Here is a 21,067-nt window from a genome sequence, read left to right as displayed (position 1 = left end):
CCACAAGAACTTGGAATACTGGTGGACCGCGCGAGTGCTCAATCAGAGACAGATCAGGTGGTCCCAGGAGTTCGCCAAGTTTTCCTTCGAGATCCGATACATGCCGGGAGAGGAAAACGTAAGGGCAGACACTCTCTCCCGGAAACCGGAGTACATGGAAGGAGAGGGGCCACCAGAGACCAGGCACGTATTACCCGAGGACCGGTGGGTGTAGGGGGGGCATTGGTTGGCAAACGAGAACTGGCAGGGCTCACCAGAGACGATGAGTTTGCTCAGACAAAAAAAAGGGAACTCAGGGACGGAAAGGAAGTCCATGGAGGGTTTGAGGAAAAGGAAGGGCTACTGTACTATAAGGGGGCGCTGTATGTACCGGGGAAGACTTTGAGGGGGAAGGTACTCAAGCAACTCCTTGACAACCCAACAGCTGGGCACTTTGGACAGCACAAGACCATGCTACTTGTCACCAGGCAGTTCTGGTGGCCAAAGGTGAGGGAAGACGTACGAGAATATGTACGAGGGTGCGACCGATGCCAGAGGGCTAAGGGGAAAACTGGAACCCTTACCCACACCGGGAAGGCCCTGGGAGGTGGTGTCCATTGATTTTATGACAGATCTGCCCAAGTCAAGGGGAAAGACAGCGGTCATGGTAGTAGTCGATCTACTGACTAAAATGTGCCATTTCGTAGCTTGCTCACATGCAGCAACGGCAGAGGAGACCGCCAGGCTGTTTGTGGATCACATTTTCAGACTGCATGGGGCTCCCTTGAGGGTAATCTCGGATCATGGGAAACAATTTACTTCCCGGTTCTGGCGGAAACTCATGAGCTTGCTACAGGTTGAGGTGAGCTTCTCGACGGCGAGGCACCCAGAAACCAACGGACAAGCCGAAAGAGCGAACGGCATACTCCAGCAATACCTACGCTGCTATGTCAGCGAGAGACAGAATGATTGGGTAGAGAAATTAGCTTTGGCTGAATTTGCGTACAATAACGCTGAACACGTGTCCACGGGAATGAGCCCTTTCATGGTGTCACCCCAGGGCATTCCCGGGGGAGGAAGGATGGAGTGTACCTGCGGCTGAGCAATTCCGGAGGAAATGGAGGCCTTACACCAGCAACTCAGGCTGAACTTGGAGCGGGCCAAGGAAGTTTACAAGAGGCAGGCGGACAGGCACCGTCAGGAGGGGGAGGCCATACGGGTGGGAGGCCGGGTGTGGTTGTCATACCAAGGGTTGCCCCTAAAGGGAGGGTGCAAGAAGTTGCAGCCGAGGCGGCTGGGGCCTTTTGAGGTAATACAGCAGGTGAACCCAGTGACATTTAAACTCAAGTTGCCTGACAGCATGAAGATACATCCGGTGTTCCATAGGTCCCTACTTTCACCTTACAGGAAGGGGCGGGAATTCCCGGGACGGGAGGGAGGGGTTACCACGCGCCCGGGGTGGGAGGGTCCTGAGGAGGAGGTGGATGTCAGGGAACTGCCATCAGTGTCCGAGGGAGAGAGCAAGCTCCAAAGGGATCCCAGAGCGCGTCCCGGGAGTGGGAGAGGCAGCCCATCTTCTGGGGAAGGGAATCAGCGTAGCTCCAGTGGAGAAGGGGGGCAGATGGGGGAATCGGCGAGGCGGTCCCATGACTCCTTGCCGGGGACCAGCGGGGAGAGGAAGGGTCCTCCGCTGCCTACGCCCTCCTTGCGCAGGGAGAGTAGGAGGAGATTGGGCGTCAAAGAGCTTCTTTGCTGGAAGAAGTTTAAGAAACGCCCACTGACGGATTCTACCAGCGATTGAGACAGCCACGGGTGAGTGGCTGTTCGGACAGGAAAGGTTCACTCAGGCAACCCAGCCAGGTGTTGGGACAAGCTTACGCACGAGCAACCCCTAGAACCATTACAACTCCCAAGGCATTCGGGAGCAGAGGTACAACGGTATCCAGAATAGTGGTTTGCATGACCAACTAAGGAAGATAATAACGCAATAAAATTCAAAACAGCAACGATCAATTGCACATTTATTCCAAATCCAGTTAAAACTATTTAGTTCAATTAAATCAGTAAAATCGATGAGCTTGATCGAGTGATACCAGTTTTTCAAATTCTGATAGTTATACCCCCAATGCCCCTCTTGCCTCCTAGCACCCTCTGGTTAATCCCACAGCCTGTGCCCACTCTGGGAACCCCTGTTCTAAGCAGTGAAAAATTATGGGGCGGCAATACAGAAAGAAAGTGCTTTTTTAAAAAGCCAGTCCTTAAAAAAAAAAAAAAGTTTAGGGGTACTCTCATTTTCCTAGGCATATTGAAATACTGCCCCGCAATGAGGCCAAACGTAGATTCACAAGATGTTTAGGGGTATGCGTATGCCCCTCGCGTCCCCTCAGGAAAAAAAGCACTGGGTAGGACAATACGCAGGCCACATCTGGGTGATCTTTCCTCCTGACGGAGTTCAAGCCACGTTAATCCCTCACTCCTCCCCTTTGGGACTTTATTCCTTGATTACACAAATGCAGAGTTCCCCGTTACTCTCCAAATTCACACTGCTATGCCGTTGTGATGGTGACACACCTTGGCTGTATAAATTTCTTTCCCTAAGCAACCTCTATAAATAATATGATTGCTTGCATTTGCATTGTGAGAGAGAGATAAAGTTCAGCCTTTCTCCAGCAAGGAAATGAAACAACTTACCGTATTTTTCGCTCCATAGGACGCACTTTTTCCCTCCTAAAAAGTAAGGGGAAAAGTCTGTGCGTCTTATGGAGCGAATGTGTGTTCCCTGGAGCCAAATCGCTGTTGTCTTGTGCCCCTGGGCTGCTCTTTGGGGGTGGGGGGAGGAGCCACGGTGCTCTGCCGGCAACCTCCGCTTTCCCCTGAAGCCCCGGCAATGTTTACAAGCAGTAGGAAGGCTGTGCGCTCCCGGGCTGCTCTTTGGGGGTGGGGGGAGGAGCCACGCGGCTCTGCCGGCCGCCTCTGCTTTCCCCTGAAGCCCGGACAAGGTTTGCAAGGTTTGCAAGCAGAGGGAAGATTGTGTGCTGCTGGGGTACTTTTTGGGGGTGGGGGTGGGGAGCTACACTGCTCTGCCTACAGCCTTTGCTTTCCCCTGAAGTCCCGACAAGGTTTGCAAGCAGAGGGAAGATTGTGTGCTGCTGGGCTGCTCTTTGGGGGTGGGGGGAGGAGCCACACTGCTCTGCCTACAGCCTTTGCTTTCCCCTGAAGTCCCGACAAGGTTTGCAAGCAGAGGGAAGGCTGTGTGTTCCTGGGCTGCTCATGGGGGTGGGGAGCAGCAAATTGCTGTCTCTCAGTGCCTCCTAATTCAACTGCAAAGGATTGCCTAACTGGATTCTGAGCTCCATTTGAAGTTTAAAAATAGTAAGTTTGGGGATTTCTTCAAGTAGCAGTTTTGTGGAAATAGTCATAAATACATGCAAAGCATCTCCACAAACCAGTAATAGTAATTTCAGCTAAAACTGAGCAGGTATCTGGCTCAGGAACAGTTTAAACTGCACAGCTATAACCAGGCATCCTGTGTGTGTGTGGACCATGTTCCTAGTAGCTAATCTTTACTGCTGAAAAGAGGCTCTGATATTCCACTCCAACTCTATAATTCATTATACAAATTCTTACAAGTACAGTCCACCTATACTAAACCAAAAACATTGTGTTCTCTTGGTATTGAATGGAAGCTATTTATTTGCCCTCTTTTCCTCCTCTGTTCTTTGCTCAGTCACTCCATTTTGAATCTTCCTTTCAAAACAACCATGCCTGTTTTGAGAAAACTTCAGAGATTTAGGAACTGGAGCACAATCATTTGATCTTTTTGCTGTTCCTCCATACTCCAAGCACTTCTCATTTGCACAGCCCTGGTTTCTCTCCCTGACTATTAATATTCTTGATTAATAACAGTAAAATGCTCAAATTTTAGTTTTTGTGACTGCTGCCAATACTGACTTCCCAATGATAATGAAAACAGCTACATTATAATGGAATGTGTCCTTTTTCCATTCTCATCATTATATACCGTGGCTCGCTTTAAAGCAGCAAAGTGGACAGGAGCCACACACACTTAGCTGTTTTAAATAGTTTAGTACAACATTTGAGTCAGATTTTTTTTCTTGTTTTCCTGCTCTAAAAACTTGGTGCGTCTTTTGGTCAGGAGCGTCCTATGGAGCGAAAAATACGGTACCTGTTTCTCCTAGGTGCACTGAGAAGTCTTCTCCAAGGGAGAAGAATCATTACCTGGATGTCCCTGCTGAGCATCTATGCCGAAAAGGTAACCAGAGCATCTTGATTTGTTTGGGCCTCTTACAAAAGCAGGGTTTGTGAAATGAAGCAACTGACTGGTCCATGGAGTGTCTATTTACCAGGAACTGGTAAGCCTGGCAGACCGGAATCCTAGGATAGTTAGGAAGCAGAAGCTCATTCCAGGCACAGCCCCTGGAGGGAACTTTTCAGGTCACAGAATAACAGTTCAGTGAATTCTCCAGAGTGTTTCTCTCCAGTTTTATACAAATGAACGGTGAGGGATGGATGGGAATGGCAAGAAAAGCAGGTAAGGGCAGTGGTGAGTTTATGCTCTCGGGCCCTTTTGGCAGGCCCTATTCATTCACCTTAATAAACCTGACTATGTCTGAAAATACAATGGATTTAAAAGCTGAATTAATATATCACATAGGTTATCTTTTTTCCTATTACAGTACTTTCCGCTTCTACTGAAAGAAATACAGAGATAGAGATAGATAGATAGATAGATAGATAGATAGATAGATAGATGAGAGAGAGAGAGAGAGAGAGAGAGAGAGAGAGAGAGAGAGAGAGAGATTTCTGGGGTTTGTGAATCTAAGTTTGGCCTCATTGAGGGGCCGTGTTTAAATATGAGTAAGAAAATCAGAGTACCCCTAAACATTGAATAGATAGATAGATAGATAGATAGATAGATAGATAGATAGATAGATAGATAGATAGATAGATAGACAGATAGTCTCCAGAACCAGACTCTGGGACAGACTACAGGGTACCAATATAGATAGAAAGCTTCTGCTCTTAATTCAGGCACTCCACGCAAACACGGCTCTTAGAGTCAGGTGTAGCCGCCTAGGACACCTAACAGACCCCATTAAAACCTTCAAAGGAGTCAGGCAAGGGTGCCTATTGGCCCCTCTACTATTCAATTTCTATTTAAATAATTTAGTATCTGCACCCAATGACTCAGAACTCCACCCTCCGAAGCTCGCAAATCAGCATATTTCGGTCCTGCTATATGCCAATGAGGCAGTAATTCTATCTAGAACCCCCATTGGACTCAAAAGAGCACTAAGGAAGCTCGCAGCATACTGTGAAACTGAATGTCTCAAAATCAACTATCAAAAGACCAAGATACTTGCTTTGGGGGCAAAACCAAAGCTTAGAAGCTGGGAACTCTAAGGCCATAAATTAGAACAAGTCACAAATTATAAGTATCTAGGAATGGTGGTACAGGCCTCAGGAACCAACAAACTTCACATAAACTCCATCGGGAGCTCAGCGGGAAAAACCGCAAACTGTATCCTTAAATTTTTCAGAGCACAAGGGGGCTTCGTCATCCCCGCGGCTCTAAAATTATACAAGGCCAAAACTTTGGCACAGCTCCTTTATGGATCCTTTCTGGGCCCGCCTTCCTCTGCTTTCTCCCCACTTGAGAGAGTGCAATCCAAACTTCTTAGAGCTCTCCTACAAGTCCCCAGATGTGTTTCAAACGCATGGGTTAGACTAGAAACGGGGATGATGAGAGTGGAGGCTTATATCTGCCTAACATCAATCTACAAATGGCTGACATTGAATCTGCTCCCCCGAGGGATAGCCCCATTGATCCTCTGCGATCAATTCCAGTCAGGCTGGCAGACTGCAGACCTGAACACCCTTCAGAAACTGGGTTTTGCCCCTCAAGCCCTTCTGAGCCTGGGGTTGGGCCAGGCAAAAGCCACGGTCAGGCAAAGAATCTTAGACACCGAGAGACAACAGGACTGCGCAAGGTGCCCCGACTATAAAATTTGAGAAATCAAGAGATATATAGCTGCACCGGCAGCATATCTCTTCTTTCTTGTATCTAAAAATGCAAGAAGAGCCTTTACACTCGCCAGAAGCTCGGCTCTGCCCTCGCCGGTCCTGGAAGGAGCCTTTAAAAAGTCCCATATGCTCAGAGTCTTTGTGCCTGTCCATTGGGAGAGATAGGAAGCCCAGAGCACTTGTTCTTTAGATGTCTCTTTTATGAAGAGGCACGTAGTAAGACCATTGATCCCCTGCTGGTGAGGCTCGCCAACCTCCCGGAAAAGCAAAAACTTGACCTTTTCCTGTTAGGCAAAGATCAGAAGACGACCTGGATGGTCGCCAGATTCTGTGTACAGATCTGTAGGCACAGACCATCTCCCAACTCAAACTAGTTTGTTATGAAAATCCCCAAACTCGGTTCCATGGGTGACTGTGGGTCAACTCCCTGCGATAGTTTATTGTTGTACATTGTTTTTAAATTTATTGTTGTACATTTTTTAATTCTCTGTTTTTCTTCTGTGACTGTACCCCCAAGTGTGTTTTATGAGTTGGTCTCCAACCGTAATAAATTAGATAGATAGATAGATAGATAGATAGATAGATAGATAGATAGATAACATGGACATGGGTACCTAAAGGAAGTCAGTGTGAGCAAGTGAAATGTTGAGGACTAGTAACTTGTGGCAGAGGCAGATCTAGGGCAGTGCAGCCAGTTCTGCCAAACTGGGCATCAAGCCAAGGGGGGCACTGCAGGGTGTCGCAACTATGATGTAGGGAATTGAGCAGAGCAGGTGGTGAGGCAGGGAGCTGCTGGATTTTGACCTTGCGCAGAGCGCCACTGAAATCTGAAAGATCAAAGTTCCCCCCACCTCACTTGTGGGCTGATTTGCAAAGCTACAATAGGCCCCACTGCATTTTCAGGACAGTGGCCTTTTTTTAACCTATAACCACAATAATCAAGAATTATTGTTCCAGTTGCTAGAACTGAGCTGAGGGGGTCTCCTTGTATCTCCTTCCTAAAGCAAAGACATGAAGGATCTCGCTCCATGAGAACCTACCCGGACCCTGAAATAAACATCAGAGGCCCTTCTTTGTGTGCCTCCCCCACGAGAGGGCCAAAGGGTGGCAACACAACAGCGGCGTAGCGTGAGTTGTCAGCAACCGGGGCAATGCAAGTAATTTGCGCCCCCTAACCCGGGGCAAGGCACGTAATTTGCGCCCCCCTAACCCCTAACCTGCGAGTTGCCGCTGGCGCTGCTGCCCAAACGACGCCGCTTGCCCGGAGGAGGAGGGGGGCAGAGAGGCGAGGAAAATGCAACGGCCCAGCAGCTGCTGCAGCAGCGGCGGAGGCGGGGCTGTGAGGAGGGGCTGCCTGGCGCGTCCTCCGCGGCGAGCGCTGAGAGCCGCTGCCTGCCGGGCCCCTTCAGCCGGGCGCCGCGAGACATGCGGCTCTGCTACAGCCTGCGCCCGAGGCTCTTCGGCGACTCCGGAGGCAGCGAGCGCGCCCCCCCAGATGTTGCGCCCGGTGCGGCTTGCACCCCTTGCACCCCCCACGCTACGCCACTGCAACACAAGAACGGGCCTTAACTGCAGTGGCTCCCTGTTTGTGGAATGCTTGCCTGGCACCTTCATCATACACCTTTAGGCACCAGGCAAAAAAGGGAAATAGATTCAGGAGCAGTTGACACGAATAAGGAGTACCCAGTTCCCTTTTTCTCTCTAAGCCTGACATTGTTTAAAGAAAATGTGGGGTGCATTTTACAGACACTTACAAGAGTGATCTTGCTGAACTCAGTGGGGCTACTCAGTGAGTAAAACTGCTCAGGGTTGCACAGCTGCTCAATTAAATGTATGTGTTTTAGCTGATTGACCACTTAATTTCTTAAATTTGGCAAAAACTTGCCCCTGGGTAAAAAGTATTCTGAAAGATGCTTAAGCTTTCCTTTTTCTTGGGTACACAGGTGTACACCTGTAAACAGGTGCCCTATTGTGTTAGAGCATGTGCAAGACAGGAGCATGGTCTTGTGTGACCCACATTGTTCCCCATTGGGACCTTCAATGTGAACAGAAGAAGTTGCCTCCTATCCGGAGAGGACACTTGAAGGCACAGTGGAACCTTGGGTCTCAAATGGCTCAGCTGACGAACAAATCGGAACCCGAACGCCGCAAACCCAGAAGTTAAATGCTTTGGTTTGCAAACTTTTTTCGAAAGCCGAATGCCCGATGCGGCTGTCGGCTATTGTTTCCAGGGCGCCGGCGCCAATTGGAAGCCGCACCTTGGTTTTAGAACGTTTCGGAAGTCGAATGGACTTCCGGAACGGATTACATTCGAGAACCAATGTACCACTGTACTATCAAATTCCACATCCACATGAAAAAAACCCTCAGCATTCTAGCAGATTCCTTACAGGACTATAATTCCACACTGTATATATCACAATAAGAGACAGCATGCCTTCAACACATGGGCATCCCATCAGATTGTTTCTGGGACAGAGTTGATCCTTGTTCTCCTTTCCTCTTGAAAGGCTACAAAATGGTTATCCTTGGGATGAGACAATATGTACATTAAAACATATACTGCAATGCCCACCATCCCTGACCATTAGCCATGCTGGCTGAGACCATCTGTATGGCCACAGATTGCCCGTCCCTGATATTTTATTTTTATGGGTTTTCCACACACATCTGCTCAGCTTCTGTGAGAACAGGATGCTTGAATAGTTGGGCCATTGGCCTGATCCAGCAGGCTCTTTTTATGTTCTTACGTTAGAGGTATGCTGCCTTTGTGCACGGCTGTTCCGCTTACCTCTCATGTTCAAGCCATCATAAACGAGTGAGTGCCTGAGCATGCGCAGAGTGCCACCCTCCCTCAGTGGTGAAATAAATAATCACTACTTTTACTTGAAGCCCTGATAGCCATCGCACCCAGCAGCTCTGGTATGTTTCGTGCACACAATAGAGCACCCTTGATGGATCAAGACCGATGAGACAATGCCACGTTGTGTTTCTGTTCCGTAGAAGTTGCTTCAACTTTCGTGCGCGCAATTTCTGCTTTTGATGGAGACCTTGGCATTATGATAAGAGAAACAGGAACAGCACTTACGGCGCCCAAACAAAAGTGAAAGCAGAACAAGTTTGGACAAAACAGCACAGCAGTGTGTCAAAGTTCCCTGGAGTCCCAATTGCACATTTCCTCCCCTGCCAGGTAGATTTCGGCAGTTCATAGTCTATGTTTTATGTGGATCTGCCCACATATAATTAATGGAAAGGTCCATCTCCTGTTCCCATTGCCGATTGATATAAGAGGTGTGCTCAGTTTGTTTTTAGGGCGTCCTTCTTTTTGCAGGGAGTGGGGTGTAGTATTTTTTGGTATTAATTCCTATACTATTTTCATCATCATCATCATCATTTATTACTTATACCCCGTCCATCTGGCTGGGTTTTCCCAGCCACTCTGGGAGGCTTCCAACAAAATATAAAAAATACAATAAAACATCAAACATTAAAAACTTCCCTAAACAGGGCTGCCTTCAGGTATCTTCTAAAAGTATAAGTTATATATCATTCATAATTCCACTTCATATCTGTCAGGGGTTCAGAAGCAGAGACGCAGAGAAGGGAGGAGACAGAGAGCGAGGGGGAGGAATACGAAGGAAAGATGAGTGGGGATGACGAACCGAGATCGCCGAGCTTATCCAGTGAGTCCGAGGATTCCCAGAAGGGAGCGCCAGCAGTCAGAGCAAGGGGGGAAAGCAGGGGGACACCCCAGGAAGAAGGGTCCAGAGAGGAATCAGAGAGCAGCAGTTGGAGATCGGGACCCACGTACCCAGACGGGAACAGCGGGGAGAAAGGGGACCAGATATCGGGTTCCGGAGGCTTTCAGAAGGAGGGAGGGCATGAGTCAGGAGTAGTCACGCCCACCTCGGGGAGCGACGAAACCATCAAGAGGAAGGTTGAGAGTTGGGCGCGCGCGCCAAGTTCAGATGTAGCGGAAGCTGGCGCAGTAAGCAGCCCAGAGAGTGAACCAGGTCCCAAAGCCCGCCGCAAGGAGGCGGAAGGGTCAGGGGGGTCCGCGTCAGAAGAGAGTAGGAAAAAGGAGACCCCGGGGGGCAGAAGGACCCAGAGACGGAGGGAAAGGCGCAGGAGGTGGAGTAAGGCTAGGGTATTAAGCTGGTGTGCTAGAGGCGGAGACTCAGACGGGTCTTCGCCGGTCTGACCTAGAAGAAGTAGGGCTGCATATTGCAGTTTGGAAATGGAAGCTGTAATCCAATAAAGACTCTTTTAACCTGAACGCTGGCTAACGTGGTCCTATGTGAGCTGGGACTGAGTGGCAGCCCTGACAGTAAGACCCGTCCCATTAAAGCTTCGGACACCTGATACCTCGCAGCGGAGGCAGAAGCAGCGAGAGGAGGAAATTGGTGTTTGGGAGCGAGCTCACAACGGTTGGCAGAGATGACGGAAGCAGAGAAAATTTCAGCGCTGCAACAGGCAGTGACCCAATTGAACGCGGAGGTACAGGCATCCAAGAAAAGGGAGGAGGATGCGGCAGCCGCCTACAGAGATCTCCACGCCAGGTTTGAAGCATTGGTTAAGCATGGGCAGCCAGGACCCAGACCGGAGGGGGTTGGGTTGGCACGGAGAGCAGGAGGGCTTGTGGCTCACTTCGATGGGAATTTACAACAGTACCCCAATTTTCGAGCGGACGTAATGTGCGCACTGCAACTGCTGGCGAAAGACTTTAGGGATGAGGAAGAGAAAGTGGGGTTTATACTATCCCATTTGCATGGGGATGCTAAAGCGTGGCTACGCAATTTGTGGAGGGATAAAGATCCGGCGCTTCAGAATGCAGATGCCTTTATCAAAGCGATGGATGCGTGCTTTTTATCTACCATTGACGTGGATCTTGCCCGACGGGAGATTCATGGACTGAAACAAGGGAGGGCGAGCGTACGCCAGTATCACGCCCGCTTTTTTGCGCTGGTCAGTGCCTTGGAATGGGACCGGGATTCGCCCCCAGTCAGAGACCTCTTCTGGGAGGGATTAAGCAGTGCTGTTAAAGACGAAATTGCGAGGGGGGAGAGGCCCCGGAGCACGCAGGAGGTGGTCCAAAGGGCGCTGACTGTGGGGGTGAGGCTGGAAGAACGTCCGTGGTGCAGAGACGAAGGACGTGGAGGGCGTGAAGCAGCGAGAAGTTTCTCTTTCGTTCCCAGGGACGCTACGCGTGCGCAATCTACACCTCCGCCAGGAGGGGGAGTGGAACCTATGGAGGTGGGAGGAGCCAGGGCTCAGTCAGCTACCAGAGCCCCTGCACCGGCGGCAGTCAAGACTAAACCTCCTAGAGGGACCAGGAAGTGTTATATATGCGACAGCTCTCAACACTTGGCGAAAGAGTGTCCCCAGAGGAGCTCCAAGCACACTGCAGCCTCCGCAACGGTGAAAGCGGCCACGCAACACAGCGAACACCAGCAGGGAAACGACGATGTCTGGCTGGAGACAGAGGCACTGGGGCCCAGCCAGACGCATCACTGAAGCAGTCCCCAGCGATCTTGCAACCCACAGACCCCCTCCCACCCAAACCAGTAGTGCAACTCACAGCATCTCTCCAGCTGCCCGATGGCGTCACTATCGAAGTCCCGCTTTCTGTGGATTCTGGAAGCAACGCAGACTTTATAGCACAGGATTTTGTGGAGCAGCACGCTATACAGCTATTGCCGGCCACTCTGCCCCTGCAAGTCGTCACAGTGGATGGCAGAGAGTTGCTGGGGGGGCAGGTGGTGAAGCAAACGCCGCCAATGGTGATGCGCCTTGGCAACCACAGGGAAGTCATCAGTTTTAACGTCACACGACTGTCGGACACACCCATTGTGTTGGGCATGAGTTGGCTGGACAGGCACAGTCCGACACTGGCTTGGTACCAGCGACAGCTGATCTTCGGCTCCTCTTACTGCGCAGAACACTGCATCCTGCCCGGACAGGAGGGAGAGGAGGAGGAATCACAACTGCAGTTGGGAACGTTGCAAGCAGTCCCCCACAAATACGCAGACTTTCTGGAGGTCTTCTGCGAGAAGGAGGCAGACAAGTTACCACCGCACAGGCAATATGACTGCAAGATTGACCTCCTACCAGGGGCGACGCTACCGAAGGGGAGGCTGTATTCCATGTCTGAGGATGAACTACAGGAACTCAAACAGTTCATAGATCACAATTTGGAGCGCGGTTTCATCCGGGAGTCCAGGGCAGTAGGGGGCAGTCCTGTTTTCTTTGTGAAGAAGAAGGACACGCCCCAAAAGAGGCTGGTGGTGGATTTTCGCCTCTTGAACAAGATGACCAAGCCCTCTGATTTCCCCATGCCCAGGATTGACGACCTACTGGCGACGGTGCGCAAGGGACGCGTGTTTACCAAGTTGGACCTGCGAGGGGCGTACAATCTCATCCGCATGAGGGAGGGCGATGAGTGGAAGACAGCCATGTTCACGCCTCTGGGCACCTACGAGTACAGAGTGATGCCGTTTGGATTGCAAAATGGTTCTCACTGTTTTCAAGCTTTCATGCATCATGTGTTGGCGGGACTCCTCTACAAGAAGTGCGTCTGCTTTCTGGATGACATCCTGATATTCTCCGAGTCGCAGCAAGCGCATGACCAAGACGTTCGGGAGGTGCTGGAGAGGCTGCAGCAGCATAGACTGTACGCCAAACTGGAGAAGTGCCAGTTCGACACGACGGAGGTGGATTTCTTGGGTTACAAGTTGTCGGACAAGGGGCTAGCCATGGACAGCGCCAAGGTGCGAGCGGTGTTGGATTGGAAGAGCCCGCGCAACCGGAAGGAGGTCCAGCGGTTTGTCGGCTTCGCCAACTTCTATCGCAAGTTTATCAAAGGGTTCGCGATGCAGACGGCGGCTATTACGGACACGCTAAGCTCCAAGAAAAAGAAATTCATCTGGACGGAGCAGGCAGAGCAGTCCTTTCAGGCACTCAAGCGTCTCTTCGCGTCGGAAGAGCAACTGCTGCATATCGACCCCAGCAGACCGATGCGGGTAGAGACAGATGCGTCCGATAGAGCAGTGGGAGCTGTCCTGCTGCAGAGGGACCCACAGGGGGTCTGGAGACCGGGAGCGTTCTACTCCAGAAAGCTCAGCAAGTCGGAGCAGAACTACACCATCTGGGACAGGGAGTTGCTTGCCATTCATGCAGCATTCAAAGCATGGAGGCACTTCCTGATCGGCGCCAAGCACACGGTGCAGGTCTGCACGGACCACAAGAATCTGGAGCACTGGCGCACGGCGAAGTTCCTGAACCAGAGGCAGATACGTTGGGCGGAGTTCTTTGCTGACTTCGATTTCCGAATAGAGTACGTCCCAGGCGACACCAATATCATGGCGGATGCACTGTCCCGAAAACCGCAATACCTCGAAGAGGCGACGCCAGCGGCAGCCATGCACATCTTCGCGCCAACAGCGTGGGCGTGCGCTTCAGCCACAGTAGACCTGGAGGCGGTGCGGCGGGCGTTGCAGGACGACTCATTCGCGCAGGCGAAGATGGCCGAGGTGCACAAGGGCACGGCGAAGAGCGACGAGTTCCAGATACGGGACGGCTTGCTCTTACGTAAAGGGGCCATCTACGTGCCTGGAGATGAACTTCGCGCCAAGGTACTGCAGCAGTTGCACGACGCACCCACGGCCGGGCACTTTGGCACGGACAAAACGGTGGAATTAGTCGCAAGGGACTTTTGGTGGCCCAGACTGAGAGGGGAAGTCGCGGACTACGTCGCGAGGTGCGACACCTGCCAGAGGGCCAAGCCGGTGCACAAACCACCGGCGGGACTGCTCGAACCGCTGCAAACGCCGTTTGAACCGTGGGAGAGGGTGGCCCTGGACTTTGTCACGGATCTACCCAGCTCGAGAGGCAAGACGGCTGTACTAGTGGTGGTGGACTTGTTCACCAAGATGGCACACTTCATACCGTGTGCGAAGGTGGCCACGGCAGAACAAACAGCCAAACTGTTCATAGATCACGTGTTCAAAGTGCACGGGCTGCCGCGGTCTATACTGTCCGACCGCGGTCGCCAGTTCATCTCGAATTTCTGGCAGAAGCTGATGGGCTTCCTGAACGTCAAAATCAACCTGACATCAGCGAGACACCCGCAGACCAACGGGCAAGCGGAGAGGGTCAATGCCATCATGCAGCAGTACCTGAGATGCTATGCCAATCAACAGCCTGCGACGTGGGTGGATTACCTGCCGCTCGCCGAGTTCGCCTACAACAACACGAAGCACGTGTCCACAGGGGTGACACCGTTCTTCGCCAACAATGGGAGGAATCCCAGAACCTTCCCGGGACTGGACAGAGTGGGGGAAGGGGAACCGCAGACGGCGGACGCTTTCGCGTCTGAGTTGCAGGAGGTCCACGATCAACTCCGACGGCAGCTGGAGCTAGCGAAGCACGCATACAAGGTGCAAGCGGACAAGCACAGGCGGGTTGGCGAAGAGATCCGAGTGGGAGACTGGGTCTGGTTGGCAGCCCACGCAGTGCCGACCAGATCGTTAGCCAAAAAGAAGTTGGGGCACAAGCAACTCGGTCCATACCAAGTCGAAGCGCAGATCAACCCAGTAGCTTTCAGGCTGGTGCTCCCGGAGGGTTCCAGGATGCATCCGGTGTTCCACAGGTCGGTGCTCACTCCCTACAGGACACCTCACAGGTTCCAGGAACCAGGAACAGCACCGAGTCCGTCTCAGGAGCGGTCGGAGGCGGGAAGATTGCCACAGCAGGACCCCATCAACGAAGTCACGGAGATTTTGGACTCCAGATGGGGGGAAGACGGAGTGGAATACCTCCTAGCCAGGGAGGGCACCCGGGCTAGTGCTAATAGCTGGGTGCCAGACTACGCTTTGGAGGAACCCCTGCTCAAGGACGAGTTTCATGCCCTTTTCCCACACAGACCCATGCCAGCAGGCTTCTTCGACGACTGGTTGTTCACGCCCACACTTTCCTCCAGCACGTTCCATGGCTTCGACGCGGACGGGGAGCCCGCACAGCGCACACATTCCCCAGAGGGGTCACCGGAGGGTTCGGCGTCCGACACCTCGTATTGGTGGGACGATCGGCCAGAGGAGCAGTGGCGCCGGAGGTGGCTGGAGATGCCAGGTCGAGCGACCGACGCAGAGACTGACATGGACGTGTGCGGGGAGGATCTCGGTTTCGAGCACGGCGGCACTGAAATGGAGGCGGAGCAGCTCACCGTTGACGAACGCGAGGAGGAAGACTCGGAGGTCTTCAGTTGGCGGCCAGCAACGAGGAGCGAACTGTATCCGGCATTCACTCCTGTGATGATGGAGCACCCTGCAACCACCCTTGAAAGTGGGGAGGGGGGAAGGGGGGGCTTCGAGGGGGGGATGGATGTCAGGGGTTCAGAAGCAGAGACGCAGAGAAGGGAGGAGACAGAGAGCGAGGGGGAGGAATACGAAGGAAAGATGAGTGGGGATGACGAACCGAGATCGCCGAGCTTATCCAGTGAGTCCAAGGATTCCCAGAAGGGAGCGCCAGCAGTCAGAGCAAGGGGGGAAAGCAGGGGGACACCCCAGGAAGAAGGGTCCAGAGAGGAATCAGAGAGCAGCAGTTGGAGATCGGGACCCACGTACCCAGACGGGAACAGCGGGGAGAAAGGGGACCAGATATCGGGTTCCGGAGGCTTTCAGAAGGAGGGAGGGCATGAGTCAGGAGTAGTCACGCCCACCTCGGGGAGCGACGAAACCATCAAGAGGAAGGTTGAGAGTTGGGCGCGCGCGCCAAGTTCAGATGTAGCGGAAGCTGGCGCAGTAAGCAGCCCAGAGAGTGAACCAGGTCCCAAAGCCCGCCGCAAGGAGGCGGAAGGGTCAGGGGGGTCCGCGTCAGAAGAGAGTAGGAAAAAAGAGACCCCGGGGGGCAGAAGGACCCAGAGACGGAGGGAAAGGCGCAGGAGGTGGAGTAAGGCTAGGGTATTAAGCTGGTGTGCTAGAGGCGGAGACTCAGACGGGTCTTCGCCGGTCTGACCTAGAAGAAGTAGGGCTGCATATTGCAGTTTGGAAATGGAAGCTGTAATCCAATAAAGACTCTTTTAACCTGAACGCTGGCTAACGTGGTCCTATGTGAGCTGGGACTGAGTGGCAGCCCTGACAATATCATTTTCATAATTGTGATATTATGTTTTCAATACAGTGGTACCTTGCTTCTCGAACTTAATCCGTTCCGGAAGTCCATTCGCCTCCCAAAACCATTTGAAAACCAAGGCACAGCTTCTGATTGGCTGCAGGAGCTTCCTGCACTCAAGCGGAAGCCGCGTCAGACGTTTGGCTTCCGAAAAACTGGAACACTCACTTCTGGATTTGCGGCGTTTGGGAGCCAAGCCGTTTGACTACCAAGGTACAACTGTAAGTCTGATTGAATTTGGTGGGGCTTACTCTCAGGCAAGTGGGTTTAGAATTGCAGCCTAAAGCAACTTTGGAGGTTGGCTGTGTCCACACTATGAACTTAGGACTTGCCTGCACAAGAGCAGAATTTGCAGTCTAGAGTAGATTTGCATCACCCTGTCTCCCCATGAATATATGGGCCTTCAGATGAGATACTTAGAATCATAGAATCATAGAATCATAGAGTTGGAAGAGACCACAAGGGCCATCGAGTCCAACCCCCTGCCAAGCAGGAAACACCATCAGAGCACTCCTGACATATGGTTGTCAAGCCTCTGCTTAAAGACCTCCAAAGAAGGAGACTCCACCACACTCCTTGGCAGCAAATTCCACTGTCGAACAGCTCTTACCCTTCCCACCCCATTGTTCTCCTGGGCCTTTTGCCCTTTAAATTCAGGGTTTTTCAGTCCTCAGAAAGTCCAAAATGGGCATGATCGAGAAACCCCTTTGCACATAGTACAAGAAACATGTATTAGTGCTGAGCCCCAGAATAAATTTCCCCCATCATATTTAGGAGACAGATAGAACTATAACAAAAGATTATTATTTCTTTTTCTTACAGAGGAACAGCGCAATTCTATGTGTCCTTGCTTTAGGAAAGACCTCTAGGAATTTCTGGTTACAAATCAAAACTTAGCCACCATGCTGAAAATAATGCAGGGCCTACCGTAGCTTTGCAAATAAGCCCACAAGTGACTAGCCCTCAACATTTCACTTGTTCGCCTTGACCTCATTAAGTAGAGAAGTGTACTGTCATTTTGTGACAGAGAAGTTTCCTCCAAGGCAACTGTCCTAGAATGCCAGTCTGCAAAATTTGCCAGTCACCATTAAGTAGATATCTCATTCGCGAAGTCAGTTGTTTCATTTCACAAATGCTGTTTTTGTAAGAGACCCAAACAAATCGGGATGCTCTGCTTACCTTTTGGCGTCAATGCTCAGTGAGGACGTCCAGGTGATGATTGTTCAACTTTGAAGATTGGGTATTGCTGCAGGAGTCTCTGTTTCTCTCAAGGTAAATGATTCCTTAAGCTATTACATTATTTCTAGAGGGTGGAGGAAATGCTTGTGCTTTCGGTTTAGAGAGCGAGGGGGAATTCTGGGGAATTCAAGCAAAGAACGAAGCGTCAAAACAGAGCTTTGTGGCTTGAGTATGACTTGATCTCAGTCCAGACAGATCAACCATATGTGGCCAGTTTACAAGCCCCCCTACCCCTGTTACCCTTTCTCCCTGCATTGCTGCTCCAGAACTTTTCACTGCTTAGAAATGTAGGACACAATACTGGATTGTCGCAGGGGTTGGATTCCTATTGGATCGGTTAGTCTAGGCTTAGCAGAGTGAGCAGGGCAGGCTGCACCTAGTGCCGTATTTACATGTAAGCTAAGCACGCTATAGTTTAGGGCCCCACTCTCTTGGCCCCCCCCCCAATTTAAAGGAAATAAAACCTGGATGTACATTTCCAAAATATAAGGTAGAAAAAATAAAGATAAAACCTACAGACAGCAACAGTGTTTTGTGTTGTGTAGGGACGCGGGTGGTGCTGTGGTCTAAACCAGTGTTTCCCAACCGGTGTTCCGCGACACACTAGTGTGCCGCGAGAGATTGCCTGGTGTGCCGTGGGAGGGAGGCGGGCGAGTCGGGCGGCGAGAGTCGGGGCGGCGGCGGCGAGGATCCGCGTCGAGCCGGGGGCGGCTCCGCGGTGGTGGTGCCGAGGTTTCTCTCTCCATTCTCCCCTCACACACACACACACAGGAAATAACACAGGATCAGCTGACAGGACCCGGCCAATGGGGCGGCGGTGGGGCAGCGCGCGCAAAAGGGAGGAGCGCGAGACAGCGGACAAGGAGGTGGCCGGCATGTCCGGGCAGCAGCAGCAACAGCAGCAGCAACTCCCGGCGACTGCTCCTCAAGCCCCGGGCAACCCTACTCCCTCACCGGCCTCGGCCGCCCTCCTGCTCCACCGCCGCCGCCTCCCCCGCCGCCGCCGGCTACCTCGGCCCCGCCGCCGCTCCCTCCTCCGCCCGCTATCGCCGCCACCACCACAACAGCCGCCGCCGCCTCAGCTGGGCCCATGCCTGCCGGGAGCGGCGGCGGCAGCAGCAGCAGCAGCAGCGCCCCGGCGCCCTTCCCTCACGGCGGCGACCCGGCCCTGCAGTGGCGTAGCGTGGGGGGTGCAGGGGGGGCCGGCCGCACTGGGCGCAACATCTGCGGGGGGCGCACTCGCAGCTCTCTGCCCCTCCCGAGGTACTATTTCTGGGTTAGCGGAGTCTGTAACCTGAAGCGTATGTAACCCGAGGTACCACTGTACTTCCAAGTCAGCGTGCAAGGGATTGCAGGACCGGCGGACTTGGCGGTGGGGGTGGTTGCTGGAGCCTTGTCTGTCCTTTCAGCCCCGCACCCACCGCAGACCCCTTCCTATGCCACTGGTAGCTAGGCGAGGCGGGGGGCACTGGGCGCCACACCTCGGTGCCTGCAGCGTGCCTGAGCCATGCGTCTGCGGGTGAACTGCCCGCAAGCTCCGCTCTGGCCTCTGCCCACCGCCTCAGCCTCCCTACAGCTGAGGGGGAGGCTGCAGCGAGGCTCCACGCAGCGCGCCCTGCCATGGCTCGCCCCCATGGCACTCGCCCCTGGCTGCAGGACGCGCGCGCCGCCCCGGGCCCCTGAGCGGCTAGCTGCGCCGCTGCGCTGAGCGCAAGGAATACGTCCTCTCCGAGTTCGGCGTCCTCTTCGTGGGCAGCGCGAACCGCATCTCCAGCTTCGGGTGGAACTTTGGCCAGGTAGGGGGAAGCCTTTGGGCGGGGGGGGGCTGGAGACCGGGGTGGGGAGGGGTTAGGAGAGACGCTACCGGCCCCGTCCAGAAATGCCCAGAGCAACTGGAGCTCAGCTACACGCACACATGCGCCCTCCAAATCCCGTTTCCCACCCCTTTCTCAAAAGAAGAGAGAAAAAATGGGTCCTGGGTGTGAAACCAAAGGACCTTTCCAGCTCCTCCTCAATTCCAGGTGTGGATGGCAATGCCTCGTGTCTCCTCCCCCGCGACCAGAGCACACTTCCTAGGCTGGTTGGACGGTCCCTGGGGGTCTTCGGGTTGCCACATTTTGAAGAGCAAAAAACAGGACACATTTGTCGACTTCTGCTTTTAGCTATGGATCAGTGGCCTAGCGTGGGGGGTGCAGGGGGGGCCAGCCACACCGGGCGCAACATCTGGGGGTTAGTGTTAGGGGGCGCAAATCCACGGGTTAGGGGGCGCAAATTACTTGCATTGTCCCGGGTGCTGACAACCCACGCTACGCCACTGCGGCCCTGAACGAGCAGGAGAAGGAGCTCAAGTGACGCTGCGCGCTGACGTCACGGGGCTGTAATGGTGGTGTGCCTCGAGATTTTTTTCATCAAACAAGTGTGCCTTTGCCCAAAAAAGGTTGGGAAACACTGGTCTAAACCACTGAGCCTCTTGGGCTTGCCGATCAGAAGGTCGGCGGTTCGAATCCCCGCGACGGGGTGAGCTCCCGTTGCTCAGTCCCGGCTCCTGCCAACCTAGCAGCTCGAAAGGTAAACGGCATTTCCGTGCGCTGCTCTGGTTCGCCAGAAGCGGCTTAGTCATGCTGGCCACATGACCCGGAAAAACTGTCTGCGGACAAATGCCGGCTCCCTCGGCCTATAGAGCAAGATGAGTGCACAACCACAGAGTCGTCCGCGACTGGACCTAACGGTCAGGGGTCCCTTTACCTTTTAGCCATCACAAATAATACTGCTTTCTCTCAAAGTTGACACCTTTCACGAAAACTGATAAGTTATCTGTTGTAGGGAATCATTTCTCCTCTTTTCTTAATTTCTCTTTTTCTCAGTCTCTTTTCCACTTACTTAAGCAAACTTAGACAAATTCTATTTGAAGCATAACAAGGGTTGAGTGGAGGGCTAGATGTTGTTGGTTTCTGCTCTCTTCACTGTGCAGCAAAGTGCTTGTCACAAGACAATGTTTACATTCCACAGTCAGAGTACTGTTGGGTTTTCCCACGGGAATGGGAAGCTGGATGTGACGTACACTGGTTTCCTGTTTTTCACTGGTTTCTCTCTCGGTGTTCGTTTTTCCGAGGAGAAGGACGGTTGCTTCTCTGCTCCAGCAGAGGCAAGATGCATGTTTGTAATTTCTCAATACTGAACTGAGAATAAAGCAACTTTAAGCATGTGGCACGTACTGTTCGTCATTCCGTTGTGCAAAGGACTCTGCAATATCAACATTTTGGTTCCGGGCCCAGAAAGACGTAAATCAAGCTGAGGAATGCCGGCAGAGGTACAGAGGAACGGATCGCGTTATCTGCTCTGCGCGTCAAGTTTGATTGATGAAGGTATGTGCTCATGCTCCGGGAAGCCTGCCAGTTTCTAGTTTATGGCTTTAATGGCTGGACTTTGAACTTTTAAAGCCGTTTTGCCGCGATTAAGGCAATGGCTGGGGAAAACGAAAGTACCTTTTAAAAGTGCTTTTGGAAGACGCTGCAGTACTGTGACGCAGCTTGTTTAAAGCAGCAATGATGGCTAATGCAAAGCTGGTTGATGCTTTTGGGATTCCTAAGCTCAATAAGAAAAATTACACGGAGTGGGTGCAGTATGCAGAGGCAAT

This window comes from Podarcis bocagei (assembly GCF_964188305.1).
Source record: "Podarcis bocagei genome assembly, chromosome: W".
In the NCBI taxonomy this organism is placed as follows: Eukaryota; Metazoa; Chordata; class Lepidosauria; order Squamata; family Lacertidae; genus Podarcis; species Podarcis bocagei.
Note: the sequence above shows the minus strand (reverse complement) of the source record.